The sequence below is a fragment of the Emydura macquarii genome, unplaced genomic scaffold (assembly GCF_026122565.2).
Source record: "Emydura macquarii macquarii isolate MOO-44397 ecotype Brisbane River unplaced genomic scaffold, CSIRO-AGI_Emac_v2 contig_1253, whole genome shotgun sequence".
NCBI classification, from domain to species: domain Eukaryota; kingdom Metazoa; phylum Chordata; order Testudines; family Chelidae; genus Emydura; species Emydura macquarii.
This window is the reverse complement of record NW_027131390.1, coordinates 78195142-78211023: the sequence shown is the minus strand read 5'-3', so window position 1 is coordinate 78211023 and position 15882 is coordinate 78195142. Positions and strand designations below refer to the sequence as shown.

At 37.5% G+C, this 15882-nt stretch overlaps 1 long non-coding RNA gene across 1 annotated transcript in view; it reads left to right on the top strand.

Moving 5' to 3' along the window:
* Window positions 1–2393: 2393 nt before the first annotated feature.
* LOC137153688 (uncharacterized) overlaps window positions 2394–15882 on the top strand; it is a 166581-nt gene continuing 153092 nt past the window's right edge. Inside the window, exon 1 of the long non-coding RNA XR_010919874.1 lies at window positions 2394–2482. This is a non-coding gene — a long non-coding RNA (uncharacterized lncRNA). The remainder of the gene's footprint in view (window positions 2483–15882) is intronic.

Sequence of the window (15882 nt, the reverse complement as noted above, 5' to 3'; positions counted from 1 at the left end):
AGAGTAGTAAAGGTACATCATTATGTGATGCCCTTCAGTTGTGATTTAAAAAATCTGTACACTAATATAGACTACAACTGCTTTAATAGCTTCCTTTCAAGAAACAGCTGCATGCATTGAACTGCGAGAATTTTCCTTTAAAATATTATACAACCGAACTATTTATAGTAAAAGAGGTGTTTTCATTATATCAGACAGAAGTATTTTCTTCACTCTGACTTCTTCTTTCACAGAGTAATTAATAAAAGGTGTCAGCCTGGCACTTCTGCTAAATTATGCCACATAATACAACTGCTCATGTGTTATCCCAAGAAAGATTTTCATTTAACAAATAGTAACTAGTGAGCTGAGATAATGATAAATAGACAGTTAGATTGTTTGACAGCATTGTGCCAGGGGAGACAGAGCTCTTAATATGGAAGAGATCATTGTCACTGTCATGCAAAATGTTGCACTGAAACTATTTGATTATTTTAATAAAAGTGAGGCATAATTATTTTGCAAAATGGGGCATAAAGCATGTTTAAGGGATTATTACCATCAAAATTAGTTCTGGGGTAAATTTAAACTTGGTTAAAAACAAGAAAAAAATCAAACAAAATTTTTCTCAACAAATATGCCACTGTTAAACTATAAAAATCCTCAAATTAAAGTATAATGTTGTTTAATACCATGCCTTCTATGGCAGGAAAATCTATAATTCTTTACATGTGTTTTTTCAGTTATGTTCAGTTGCTTATTAATAGAGAAAAATACTATAGTATGAACATGAATAATTTTTAAAGTTTAATTCATAAACAGCCTCTTTTTCAAGATCCTACTAGTAAGCTAATAGAATGTAATAAGTCAATAAATATACTGTGAAGAGTTGTTCCACTCTAAATGCCACTAGCTTTCTCATATCCACTCATATTTAGTTTAAGCAGTCTTCAGTTTTACAAATTACCACTTCCTTTAATCTGGTTGTGCCACTCCTTAACTTTAGTGAAGCTTAGTTGCTGTCCAGGGTGCTGTACACAAGTTTGAGCTATAGAATAAAGGGCTCCTGATATACCATAATACTTTCAAACGATTGTATTTGCTTCATTAATGGTAACTGTCCTAACAAGTGAGACAGCCTTGATGAAATTCCCTACAGGAGACTGCAGTGTCAATGTTACGCTGTTACTTTCTAGGGCCTATTCTGCTGCATTCCATTAATGATCACTCTCTTTACCACCTGACAACCCTCCCGGTAGGAACATCAACACTCTATAGAACAATTCGTTCTATGTATTTTATGGTTCACTTTCAACATGAGTATAACTTTAACAAATGCATTGAGTTCCCCCAGTGCATCAAAAACCTAAAGCAAGTTTAGCCAACATCCATTGTCCTGACATGCTGCAGAGCAGTCACTAAATGTAGTTTTGTCTGCAGTATTTACCACCAGTATGTTAAGGTTGGGTAAGTTCATGCAGTCCTACAATAAGTGATACCTGAATATCCTCCAGACTTTAATTGTTGTCATTAAAAATAATCAAGCAATGCAAGGAAATAAAATATAAAGCAGCTCTTTTGGGAAGGAAGCATATGTGTAATGTGAGGCAAAGGCAATGCAACAGTCAAGAATTGCAGTAAATCTCTCCGAGCTAATAGCCACATCTAATAATGCTTTCCCACAACACCTTCAAGCAAATGGATTTTGCTCACTGTTTAATCAGTCAAATTAACAATAATCCCCACATGGATAGAGAAGATATTTGTTAAGCAAACCCTAATTTATGATTTATTTATTTGCAAAGTGCCTTACAGCTGGGATGGCTAGAAGAAAGATTACTCTGCTTATTCAAGCATGCTGACAGAGCTGGTTTTTACTAGCAATTTCTCTCTGCATCTCACAGCATGGCTGACAGTCATCTGCATAGAAAAACAGCATATTTACCACCAAATCATGCAAAAACATTTACCCAAGAAGATGTAGCAAAGGTCAGAATCCACTTCCATACCCCATGAAGCATTGAGCTGAAGGAGCAATCCCACTGGCTTGCTCAGGCCAGCAATCTCTCTCCTACACTTGACCTAGACTGTCTTACATAATGAGGAATCAGTGCTGTATCCCGTGTGGTAGAGCAAAGCTGAATGTCATCACTGGCAAAAGCAGGCAGTACTGGCAGGAGGCAGGCTGGTAGTTTGCATGGAGATCACGAAGTCTTTTTTTCCTGAGTATTCTGGGAGAAAAGGCAAGAATAGCTCAGAAAACCTGGTGTCATTCCGCCTCTGGAATGAATGCCTGGCAGGAATGAGGGTGTTACACATGAGGCAGACTGCAAGTGCAAAAGCTGCATCTGTGCTTGCTGCAAACCTAACACAATTCCTGTCACATTGTATCTAAAGGACTGCATAGCTACAGCTAATAAGAGAGCGACAGCAAGGCAGAGTAAAGAAGGAGAGGCATAGACTACTGCTGCATACAATTATCTGTATATAAAAACTCATTAAGGTGAGTAGAAGAAAAATTAAAAGAGTATTAGATAAACCTTATATACTGGAATTTCCAAAGGGAACATCATATTCCTTATATCTTAGTGCATGCAGATGAACTCGTTTCTTGAAGACAAGCCATTTATGATCTGATTTACATAGTGTCACAAAAGTGAAGCTGGTTGCATTACACAGATTTTGATATTTTCAAACTGTGTGCTAGACATATTCCTGGCTCTGATGGTTTTCAAGTTACTCTTGGTAGCAAGAACTGGTATTTCTGTACTATGTTTTGAAGAGAAGTTTTTTGGAATTTCTAGATTACTGTTGTTTGTAATATATCAGCATTTTCTTTGTGGATGACATAAGGGAAGAAACAAAAATATAGGCTTTAGTTGGAGGAAACCTAAAGAGAGTTATTTTGTTCTATATTGAATGTAGTTTTATGATCAATTAAAATTACTGTATGTGACTTAGATACTTTTTTTTTATTTGATGTGTTGAATGGTACAGAATCTTGAATAGTGTCAGTGCAAATACAACACATAACCTCTCCCTATCCTGTGAACATCATGAGTGATTTATTTATTCATTCATAATAAAGAAATAGAAGCTTTCACTGGTATGAGAAATATTGTGCTTTTCTGATTATATTTAAAACAACTATAGTTTAATAACAAATAGAGATCACTATGGTTCACGAGTGCCTATGTCATAAGGGCAATATAAAAATCTAGACAGTATTTACAACTGCTGTAGCAACTGAAGCATAAAAAGAAACATGAAATAATTAACCATAGGTAAGATTGCAAGTTATCCCAGAGCTAAGGATTCGGTGCTCAACCTGACTTAACAAAAACACATCCCTGATTTTTAGGTGAGTGTATTTAATGGTAAACAGTACATCCATTTTTGACATGGCAACTCTCTGAAGCTAAATTTCCTGGGGAAAAAAGAGAAAGCAGAACCATTAACAGTATAAAGGGTCAGGTCATTGAATTCTCAGTGAAAGCTTTATTCCTTCCAAGATACGCAGGAACAATGTATTTGTCCTGAAAATGAAAAAAGTTTGGAGATTTAGGCTGGGTTTACAAGTCAGCTCGGGCATGGCAACTACTATACTCAGATCTGCCCATTGTTAGCACAGTTCAAACATGGTTCTAGTTATTGGGTCTAAAACAGGAAAATAAAATTATTTTGGAATAAAAAACATTGCCTGACTTCTTTTTAAAACTATTCCATGATTCTGTCCCCTTTTCTCAATATCCAAGTTATGACTTTTCCTTAAATTGTCTTGCTAAAATATATAATAGTGCAAGTGTCACTTTCTGCTGGAGAATTTCCATTTAGTATACAAAAGTCTGATGAATGATAAAGATAGTTGGTATACAGGTATAGAAAGCTATTGACCTAGTAGACAGCAGAGTTTTATGTCTGAAGTCAGATTTGGAGAAAGGAAAAAAAAATCAATAGAGTGCAATATATTTATTATATATGATAATGAATTTATATAATTATATTAGTGTTACATTTGAAATCAACGTGCTGTTAAAATAGCTGCATTCAAATGGCTATCAGATTATCAGTTGATAATAATCAAAAGTGTACTATATTGATTTATATTGATTTTTAACAGGAAGCTCCTGTCCAAAGTCTCTAGACATTTTTATATAATTTTTAAAAAATCAGCCAATAGTTTCTGTGTTTCAATTTAACAAAACTGCTCATTTAAAATTAAAGGCTATATTTACATATTTGACAGGCAGAGGGATAGAGATCATAGAAGTTAGAGATGGAAGTTAATTCCATCCATTCCCATGCTAATTATCATCCACAGATAGAGGACAGAACAGATTTTAAACTAATAGTACACTTGATCATCTGTGTATACGTACATATAGATTCTGGGGGAGCTAGTAATGCCTCTTATATTTAAGACCATAAGAACTGGCATACTGAGTCAGACCAATGGTCCATCTAGCTCAGCATCCTGTCTTCCAACAGTGGCCAATGCCAGGTGCTTCAGAGGGAATGAACAGAACAGGTAATCATCAAGTGATCTGTCACCTATTCCCAGCTTCTGGCAAAAGTTTAGGTTGCCTTACACTTTTCATTATAAAGGATTCTTGCAACATTTTCTTTGGGAAGGTCTCATACCCCCATTGTTTGCAGCAGCCTTTTATGCATGGCAGGGGTTCACCTTCAGACTACAGAATTGCTTTCTCTTTCCATGAAATCCATTTAGCTTTTGCTAAGATATAAGCCAGTGGTTCTCAACCTGCAGCTGGTGGGCCATTTGCAGCCCAATCAGCACACAGCTGTGGCCTATTTGACAGGTTGGATTGGATGCAGCCTACAATGGTAAATAGGTTGAGAACCACTGATATAAGCTACTACAAGTTACTATTTTCCTTCTCTCAGTTCCATTCCTTAGTAAAATTGGGCAGCCATAAATCCCCCTGGGCTCATCACCTGATCCCAGCAGCCCATTCCTGCATCCCTAGGGATACCACATGGGACTGGAGTTCTTCCAACTTCCAGGGGTGTGGCTGAAAGAGCTCGACCCACACTGCTAACCACTTCCCCAGACCCAATAGTACATTCCCCCCTCTCTAGGATAACAGTTTTCTGCTACCAGCTAAAGTACTGAGTCATATAATTCAAGGGGTAGCAGTCTTTTCTGCAATTGCTGAAAGTTCAGGATACAAATCCTGCTCATGATACAGGATGGAGTAGTTGCTACAGCTGCATGTGACAGAATTTGTTTTTCCTAAAACTACACCCTAGGAAATTACATACAAAATTATTATATGAAAAGAATGCTATTTAGATTGTAAAGTTAAGCACTAAAAAATTAGGAAATGCCATTTTTCCTCAGTTGCCTGTACTACTTTGATCCGGCCCTCTTGTGTATTGTGATGCATTATGAGACAGTCTTTAATTACATAATCATAAACTATTTTTTCCACATGAACCCTACCTCCTTCAATATATAGGATAAACACACATACCGGAGCAGTGCCCTAGCCTCCAGCTTATAGAGAGACTATCTCTCCTCTTACCCTCCTCATTTTTTTTTATAAAGTCTTCGTTGAGACTGAAACATCTTTCTGAAACATTCCAGCTTCAACACAACAGCATATTTTATGTTCTGACCAGCTCTGGTTCTTTCCTCACAGTCTTTCTTTTCAAATTTGATCCTGTACTGATATAACAAAGTTGTATTTGTCATATCTCAATCATTTCTATAGCAACAGACTGACATCACAGACATAGGATTATGACTTTATGCAGGACTAAAGAGGAGAAGAGACTGGGCTGTATGGGGAAAATAAATTTTTAATAAAACAAAAATAAATAAAACAATAAGACCAAGAGAACCTCAGAAAGATAGCCTATATTCTAGTTCCTTTCAGTATGAAAGTCTTCTTTAATTCTGCAGTTGTATAAAATTAGTAAATAGAAAACTGAAATACAGATTTGCATTTATAGTATAAACAGACTGTTCAGTAGAAAGCTGAATTAATTTAACAGACTTTGCATTTTTTTTACTAATATGTCATCTTATATAATAATCTTTTGGGAGCATTATAAATATAAGATGTGTTATTAGAAATCACATATCACTTACAGATTTAAGAAATAAAAGTGAGCATTCTTGTAGCTCCTTGCTTTCCTTTGGCCCCACTGATTTTATATATGCCTTTGCTGTAGCTCATGGGATTCTTTCTATTCCTTCCCTCACTCCTGACTGACTTTCCTTAATGCTGTACAGAAAAGGGAAAATGAGATATACAATCAAGATAAACCAATGTAGGTGGGGAAAACTAGGTAACATGGATCAAGAAAAGTCTAAACATGTAAGGCTTTTGATACTGTCTTGCATGACCTTCTCATAAACAAAGTAGGGAAATACAGCCTATATGGAGCTACTATACAGAGAGTAATTATCAGTGGTTCACAGTCAAGCTGGAAGGGCCTATCAAGTGGGGTCTCACAGGGATCAGTTTTGGGTCTGGGTCTGTTCGACATCTTCATCAATGATTTAGATATTGGCATAGAGAGTACACTTATAAAGTTTGTGGACATTACCAAGCTGGAAAGGGTTGCAAGTACTTTGGAGGATAGGATTAAAATTCAAAACAATCTGGACAAACTGGAGAAATGGTCTGAAGTAAATAGAATGAAATTCAATAAGGACAAATGAAAAGTACTCAAATAAGAAGGAACAATCAGTTGCACACATACAAAACGGGAAGTGACTGTCTAAGAAGGAGTACTGGGGAAAAGGTTCTGGGGGTCATAGTGAATCACAAGCTAAATGACAGTCTAACACGGTTGCAAAAAAAGCAAACATCATTATGGGATGTGTTAGCAGGAGTGTTGTAAGCAAGGACTGTGAAGTATTTCTTACACTCTACTCCATGCTGATTAGGCCTCAGCTGGAATATGGTGTCCAATTCTGGGCACCACATTTCAGGAAAGACGTGGACAAATTGGAGAAAGTCCAGCAACAAAAAAATGATTAAAGGTCTAGAAAACGTGACCTATGAAGGAAGATTGAAAAAATTGGGTTTGTTTAGTCTGGAGAACAGAAGACTGAAGGGGGACATGATAACAGTTTTCAAGTACATAAAAGGTTGTTACAAGGAGGATGGAGAAAAATTGTTCTTGTTAACTTCTGAGGACAGGACAAAAGAGAATAGGCTTAAATTGCACCAAGGGCGGTTTAGGTTGGACATTAGGAAAAACTTCCTAACTGTCAGGGTAGCTAAGCATTGGAATAAATTGCCTAGGGAGGTTGTGGAATCTCCATCATTGGAGATTTTTATGAGCAGGTTGGACAGACACCTGTCAGGGATGGCCTAGATAATGCTTGGTCCTGCCTTGAATGCAGAGGACTGGACTAGAAGACCCCTCGAGGTCCCTTCCAGTCCTATGATTCTATGATTTTATGTTTACTTAAAGTTCCAACACATGGTTGGGAGAGTCTAGAAACAAAGAATAAGAAAGCTAATATATGGAGGGCCAAATCCTGGTCCCTATATAACCCAAGTAAACTGATTGCATAGGAATCAGTTTGATTCAGTTTCCAGCTGGGCCAAGGAGCAAGGGAGTTGCTTACAGACTACTTCCCTACAACACATACCTCCAGGCCCTGCACAAAGTGCAGATCAGCTGGATCCAAAGATCTGGCCCATAGTCAGTATGTCAGTTTGTAGCATGCTTTGTTCTTATCCAGCATTTTGGTAATAAAAACACTATATAAGTAAATTGCAATGTAATCCTTAGGCATGAAAGGTGCTATGTGAATGCAAGTTATTGTCATGAAGAATGGAATGACAATCGGTAGATTCTGCCAAGGATACGTACAGATTGCAAGAACTGTTTACTTGTAATTTGAATAATTCAAGATGTAATGACTACTCACCCATTGCATGACAAGATAACAGGAATGAAAAAAAATTCAAAAAAAGCTGAAGAGTCAACACAAAACCAAGCTAGAGACTGAAAATACAAGGGAAATTAGTGGGAGAAAAAAATCAATATTGATGGTCACAGGCAGCATAGAGGAAGACAGACAGTGTTCAAAATAAGTTGAATAGTCCTCCCAAAAAATCTTATAACCTCTTTAAAGCATTCACTCCTTAAGCAAAACATATCAGCATCATAATTGGAGCTTGAGCATCTATATTTTAAAATTGGTTTGTTTGGGTTTTTTTTATTTTTAAGTTTCACTTATTTTAGCTGGGTAAATGAACATCACTTAAAAAGTTTCATAAACTATTTTAATTTGTTGTGCTCTTTAAAGAAAGACCTCCACAAACAGAAGAAAGAGTAAAAGGACTTTTAGATGATGACTGCCTTGTTGGCTGCCTTGTTTATTAGTTTTTCAATAAACTCAATGGACAATTGAACACAGTGGCATGAACAAAAATACTCAAGGACCTGCATAGCCTGCCCTAGTGGTTCCCTCTATCACAGCTAAAACTAATTTTTTTAAGTTTCAAGTGGATCAAACAGATTCACTCATTAATGCATAGGATATTTTTACTCTTCATATCTTCTCTCACTCTCCTCCATAGTCCTCTTTCTCTGCAGAACATTATTTATAACACCCCATAATATTGTGCCCCCAGAGTACTTAACATGAGATAGCATACGTAAACATTTTTGCTTTAAATTGGCTTGGCCAAAAATCCATTTCTGTGTGGTGTGGCAGAATGATGCTAATCTATTATTGGCAAGTTAACATCTCTGCACTGAGAAAGAAAGTGTTTCCTGATATCACTTGAGTCTCACTGAATTACTGTCTCTTCTGAGTCAACTTTATTGATAATGTGAAGGGTGATGTATAATTTTTGGTAATGGTGAGAGAGTTAGATAAATAAATAGCAACAAAACAAGTGTTTATTATATTAAAGTAGGTAGCCACCTGCATTGTTTATTATGGGTTTCTGCCCACTAGAAAATGTCATACTTTGGTAAATATTAATTGGATTTTTGAAAGGTTCTTTCTTAAATCATATCACTGTGCACATAACTGTAGGACAAAGTTAGAAAACAAACAATGGAGAATAAAAATGAAAATATTAATGTATAAGAGGTACTAAGCAGGACCTTGAAGCAACCTGGATTGCATTGCTGTATTGGATACATATATACATAAATAATGGGAAAATTGCTAGTTGTATAAAAGAGTGCATGTAAAAGAAGTAGACATTTTTAAAAGAACAATTAAAATCAAGTGAACAATTCATTAAGTGCTTGGAATGATAGACAATGGTCAAACAGCCAAAAAAAAGTAAATGTTTTGTGAAATTTAATCAAGTGAAAGAGTTAATATTGACAATTAAATTATCCTCATTGGGCCACTTTCTGTGCAAAGCACTCTGTGCCCTCCTGAGATATAGAGAAAAGTGTCTAATATAGAACTAGCTTATCAAAAAATTTGAGTCAACAGGTCAATTCATTTTCTAGACACCTTGTTGCAGGCCCAGTACAATGTGAGTTGCTTGACCACTGTCCTACAGGCCTAGCATAGCTTCAGTTGCTTGCTTGTCTATTCTGACCCCTGTAGCATGACATCTTCCAGTTGGCAGAGACTGAATAATCTTATAGATGTCTCAGTTTCTCACACCACGGCACATAATAAGACAAAATACAGATACTGTATGCTTGCAGCTGCACATAGATAATGGTGATGGGAACAAGTTATCCTTAAACATCTGGGGGTACACTGTTTTATTGCCAAGGGGCATACTTTTACTCCACCCCTCCTATCACCAGATAGATTATTATGGTGAGAATGTTTTGACAACCCAATTATTATGGTAATGAGAAAGAGATAATTAGGTGAAGGTTGTTTATGAATGTAGGTAAGGGTGGAAACCCAATGTAGGTAATTAGCATATATGATAATGAGAAAGAGATAATTAGGTGAAGGTTGTTTATTAAAGGGTATAAGTAGTCACCACTTAGACAAAGGGGGGTGCTCCATCAACACCTGACTCCGCGGGAGGTGCTGCCTGTTGGACCAGTGGATACACTGAGTCCCTGGTGGGGCCTCTGAAGAAAAGCCGTTCCTGTATATAGACTTCTGAGTAACTGCTTAGCTCTCCAGGCTTAGTGAGTATGATATATTGTAGTTAATTTTAGGCTTTGTATCTAACTAGTATATTTATAGAAACCTTGCACATTAAACCTTATTGAACTGCAAATTGGGCATACCGTGTCTCACTGGTATGCACACTGATCACAAAGTGTCCAGAATCAACACACCTCAGCTCTGAGATGTTTTACAAATAAATCATTACTTGACACTTGTTCATACAAAGATACTTACCATCTGGGGTTGGATAAAGCCATAAGTGTTTCAGTGTTCACTAACTGTAGAGATTCCCGCAGCATCTCAGGATGCATGTCCTTTTTCTGTGCTCCCCTGATCCTTCATTCTTTTCCCAGTGTAACTCTGTCTCTATGTTCCTGGACACTTTCCACATGTGATTCTGGCCAAAACATTTAATGTATTGACCCACAAATTTCACAAAACAGAAGTCAATACAGTAATAATTCTTTACATTTAGGGCCTGATGCAATGTCCACTGAAGTCAATGGAAGACTTTCCATTGACTTCAATGAGTACTGGATCAAGCTCTGAGACTCTGAGATCTATCTGAACCTTGTATGTGTGCCATTTACATTAACAGGAATGAATCTTGCATATCAAGAGAAGAACAGACCCATTGGGAAAGAGAGATTTCATAGAGTTTAAAGCCAAAAGGGACCATTAGATCATCTAGTCTGACTTCCTGCATATCACATGCCATTAATTTTCACCAAGATACCCCCATATTGTGCTCAAAGACTTTAGATAGACCAAAACATTTCAATTCTCAGGAGACTAAACTGTGTGCCACAGAGAACAGGAGAATCCAAAGTGGCACCAACGCCCAAGCCCCTGCAATTGTTTAGGTGAGATATGACCAGATAATCCTAGCAGCCAACCACATCTTATGCTACAAAGCAGTGGTTCTCAATCCGCGGCCTGCTTGCGGCCCAATCAGCACACAGCTGAGGCCCATGTGACATCCTCAGGACCACATAGGTTGCGTATATATATTGTGTGTATGCAACCCACATAACACATAGAGAGCTGCATATGCGGCCCACAGCGGTAAACAGGTTGAGAACCACTGATACAGAGGAAGGAAAACAAAAAACAAAAAAAACCCAACATCCCAGTCAATTTGTCCTGGGAGACACTAGCCAGGCATCTAGAATGAGGATTCTTTGTACCATTTCAGAATACTAGTCCCATCATCCAGCATCCCATTCTCAGCTTTTGCCAATATCTGATGCTTCAGAGGAAGGCAAAAAAACAAACACACTGTGCTAATTGTACACACAGTGATAGACTCATACACTTTAAGGCCAGAAGGGACCATCATGATCATCTAGTCTGACCTCCTGCACACTGCAGGCCACAGAACCTCATCCACCGACTCCTGTAATAGACCCATAACCTCTGGCTGAGTTACTGAAGTCCTCAAATCATGATTTAAAGGCTTCAAATTACAGAGAATCCACCTTTAACACTAGTTTAAACCTGCAAATGACCCGTGCCTTATGCTGCAGAGGAAGGCAAAAACCCCTCAGGATCTCTGCCAGTCTGACCTGGGAAAAATTCCTTCCCTACCCCAAATATGGCAATCAGTTAGACCCACCAGCCAGACACCTGGGAAACAATTTTCTGTAATAACTCAGATCCCTCCCCATCTCGTGTCCCATCACCAGCCATTGGAGATATCTGCTGATCAAATCACCTCTCAGTGTTCTCTTTGACGAAGCTCTTTGATGTTCATGGTGTTCATGTTTGATGAACACCTCTTTGATGTTCTCTTTGCTGAATAAGTTGAGCTCCTTAAACCTCACATCATTAGTAATTAACCATTGGAGCAATTTACCACGGGGCTGGTGGATTCTACATCACTGACAATTTTAAAGTAAAAATTGGATGTTTTTCTCAAAGATATTCTCTAGAAATTATTTTGGGGAAGTTCTGTGTTTTACAGGAGATCAGACTAGATGATCAAAATGGTCCCTTCTGGCCCTGGAATCTATGAATCATAAGGCTTGTTTTCCAGTCCCTCAATCATTTTTGTGTCCTGCCTTTCAACCCTCTCCAGTATTTTCACATCCTTCTTGAAGTGTGGACGCCAGAACTGGATGTGGTATTTAGTAGCAATGTTATCAATGCTGTGTACAGAGGCAAGATTACTTCTCTTCTACTTATCTTTCACTTTTTATACAGCCAAGGATTGCATTAGCCAGTTTTGCTATAGCATCACACCAGGAGTTCATCCTGAGGCAATAAACTACAATAAGACCATAGCCCTTCTCCGAGTCACTGCTTTCCAAGACAGTCTCCCATCCTGCAGCTATAACCTATGTTTTTGGTTCCCAGGTCAATCACCTTTCATTAGCAGTATTAAAACACATTGTGTGATTGTGATTATTTAACCAGGCAGTTCAGATCACACTGTCACAGTAACCTGTCCTCATTATTTACTATCCACTGATCTTTGTGTCATATGCAAACTCTACCAGCAACAATTTTATCTAATCATTTAGATTGTTGAAGAAATATTCAACATTGGACTAAGAACTGATCCCTAGAGGGACGAGCTAGAAACAACCCTGCTTATTTCTATCTCCCCCTTAATAATTACATTTTGAGATCTACCAGTGAGCTAGTTTTTAATCTTTCTAATATATACCCTGTTAATTCCATATAATGCAACTTTTTAATTCAAATGTGATATGGTACTAAGTTAAATTCCTTGGAGAAAACCAGGTATCCTATATCAACACAGTTTATTTTATCAATCAGGTAATGATAAGCATAAGAAGGGGATCCTTTTTGGAAATTCTTCTTGCAATACATTTGAAATATTTATTTGCATAATTCAAAATAAAAAGGTGAAACATCTTCTGGTATAGTTATGTCACCACAGTCTGTGAATTCAGGATAAGTGAATGGACAGTCAAAAAGGAATCTGAAATGGATTACAAAGGTGTCACACTGGAGTAGATCATCGTCACGAGTGCCAACTTCAGAAAAGATTGTCAAACAGCAGGGCAGAAACCCCAAACTGGTTGTGTGTTTTATAATGAGATTTTACACTTTTTCCTGGGTTGGTGAACTCCTAAAGCAATACAATAGTCTTACCATGGAGTCACAGACAGTCCCTTGGGCATTCCAGTCTACCTACTGCGCACCCGTGGCACCTGCTCAGAAATGCTTCTGTACCTTTTCTTACTGCTGTCTGTTCTATCCAAAATGCCTTTTACAAACCAGTGCACCAAGCTACCTCCCTCACTTCATTCAAATGTCCCATAAAAATGTACTTCTGCAGTCTTGCTTATGAGAAGTAAAGTGGGGAAAGAAGGGAAGATTTAAAAATTGTTACTGGAACCATCAAGATGTACAGATGCCTTGTTGAGTAACCAAGTGACCTTAATACCATCCCCCTCTCCTTTTTCCCTTCCTTTATTTATTTATTCACCCATTCATTGTTTATAATCTGTAGTTCTTGTGGCATGTTGAATTTAGATGGTATGTTGTCCTGGGTAGGAACCTCATCTGACCTAGCTTTTGTGAGCTGGATAGCACGTTTCTGAAAACAATAAATGCTTTAAATGACATTGGTTTTGGAGGATGAATGTCATAAGTGATCCTCAAAAACTATTCCAGAAAGTGTAGTGATGGTACTTTGAACTCCAAATGGTAAATCAATTGATGTCAAAGAACAACAGCAGGGAAGATGTTCTGTAGCCATCTGGCAACACGGATTTATGGTTCAGTATAATCAATGCCTCATCAGTAGTAAAAGCAATAAGGACTTCTTTCAAAAGCTCTTCTGTATAGCCCAGGGCATACATTTGTGATATTGATTCAACACAGATATTGAAACGCTTAACACAAAAGCTTGAAAGTAAGAACAACTGCACACACAGGTTCACAAGACTGGTCCCACCCCCTAGCAATGCACCAATAAGTACAATCAGTGCTGCTATAAATAAAGATACATTCATCATTTTAATGTCATTCTGAAACCCATAGCTTCTTTTTCTCTCTTCACTTGAAACAGGATCTGAGTTTATTTAAACATACTACACAAATCTAACCTCTTTTCAAATACTTTAGCTATCCACATATCTATTTCTATTTCAAATTTAGAAAAAGTACAATTCAGATTAATTTTTTTATGGACATAGCAGAAGATATGGTTACTTTTCTTACTTCTGCTTAGATATTTTTAAAAACTATTTAATCTCTGGTTATTTTTAAATGTTTGAATGGTTATTCTGTGTCCCACAGACTCTCTATGATCTCTGATTTTAATTCCTAAGAGACGTGTGATCACTGCAGGTGTAGTTTTCCCTTATAAGAAACACTATTATATTAATCTCATTCTACTGAAATAACTATTCACCATGACACTTTTGGAGTCCTAATATCTGCACCTGCTTTCCAGCAATGCAGTCCAGTAGTAATATTTTCCATTCACATACCATGACAAAATTCTTTACTGACTCCCTTATATTTTTGTATACTATATTATATACACATACTATGTATATAAATATACACACTTCATGCACTACTTAAAGCAGCCACCTCTGGGGAGGAACATAGCAGCACCAAAGACAGATATTGGCATTCATGTCAGTCTGGAAATGGAACATTATTTATCAATTTTAAAGTAGAGAGAGTTAACCCGAAGCACTCTAAATACAAATATACTCCTCATTAGTACTAATCCCACTGAGTTTACTTACCACCAGCCTCTACTTATCATCCTGTCTCTCACCTCTTTCCCCTTAGAAACATCACCTTGTCCTTCTTTCAAATAACTAGACCCCTCTATTCTTCCAAATGAATCTGTATTCTTTCCAGGTAAGCACCAAAAATGTCCTCTTCAAAATGGAGATGACTATATGATACATGAGATACTAGATAACAGCTTTCTGCATCTACACACACACACACACACTCTCTCTCTCTCTCACAAACACACACCCCTTTTGTTGGCTTCCCATTCTGGCATGCTGTCAGATTCAAGGTCTTCCCTACTCTCAAAGTCTTATTTGCCTCCCCTCTGGCAGGTTTCTATTCTGTGGATGAGTCTGGTGTCATCAATAGGTGGGAGGGCAGGCTGCAGAGTATGGGTGGTTCCCAACATGGAGGAAGTGGGCTTACCAGGACTGGCTCCTTACAAAACTCCTAACCCACTCTGCCTTCCTATAACCCTTAGTGACCCAGTTAAAATGCAAAGAAAGTGGCCAGTCCTAAGGTGGCAAACAACCAAGGAATAGTATGTGGCCTACAGGTTAGTGAAAGTAATAATATAATCAGAATGCACATAATTTTATTCTGAACTGTATGGTGTATCCTCCTCCCTAGTTAGAATTAGTACACGATGACTTTCCTTTTTTATTGCAAAATTCTGGAATCGTGCTGGAATGGGGAAGGTTGACATTTTGCTGGGGTGACTCTTTGATAGCTATCAATTATGTAAAGCTTGAATTATGAGGAAATAGCACTAACAGCTAAATTCTTCTCTCAGTTCACTTGTGCATCCCCATTTCTGAGGACCAAAGATGGCCTCTTGTATTTTGGAAATTTTATGTAACTGTTTCCTCTAATATTATCCCTAAATAATAAGTAGGGAGAAAGCTGTTCTAGTGGAATTTTGTAGCAAGGAGCGGGGAAGAAGAGGATGAGAATGAAAGAATGCAAAAAGGGAAGCAGAGGATGAGAATCAAATAGAAAAGGAAGGAAGGGAGTAAAGATGTATATAGAAGGAAAAAGATGCAGAGGAAATTTTTTTAATCCATGTGTGATGGACATGG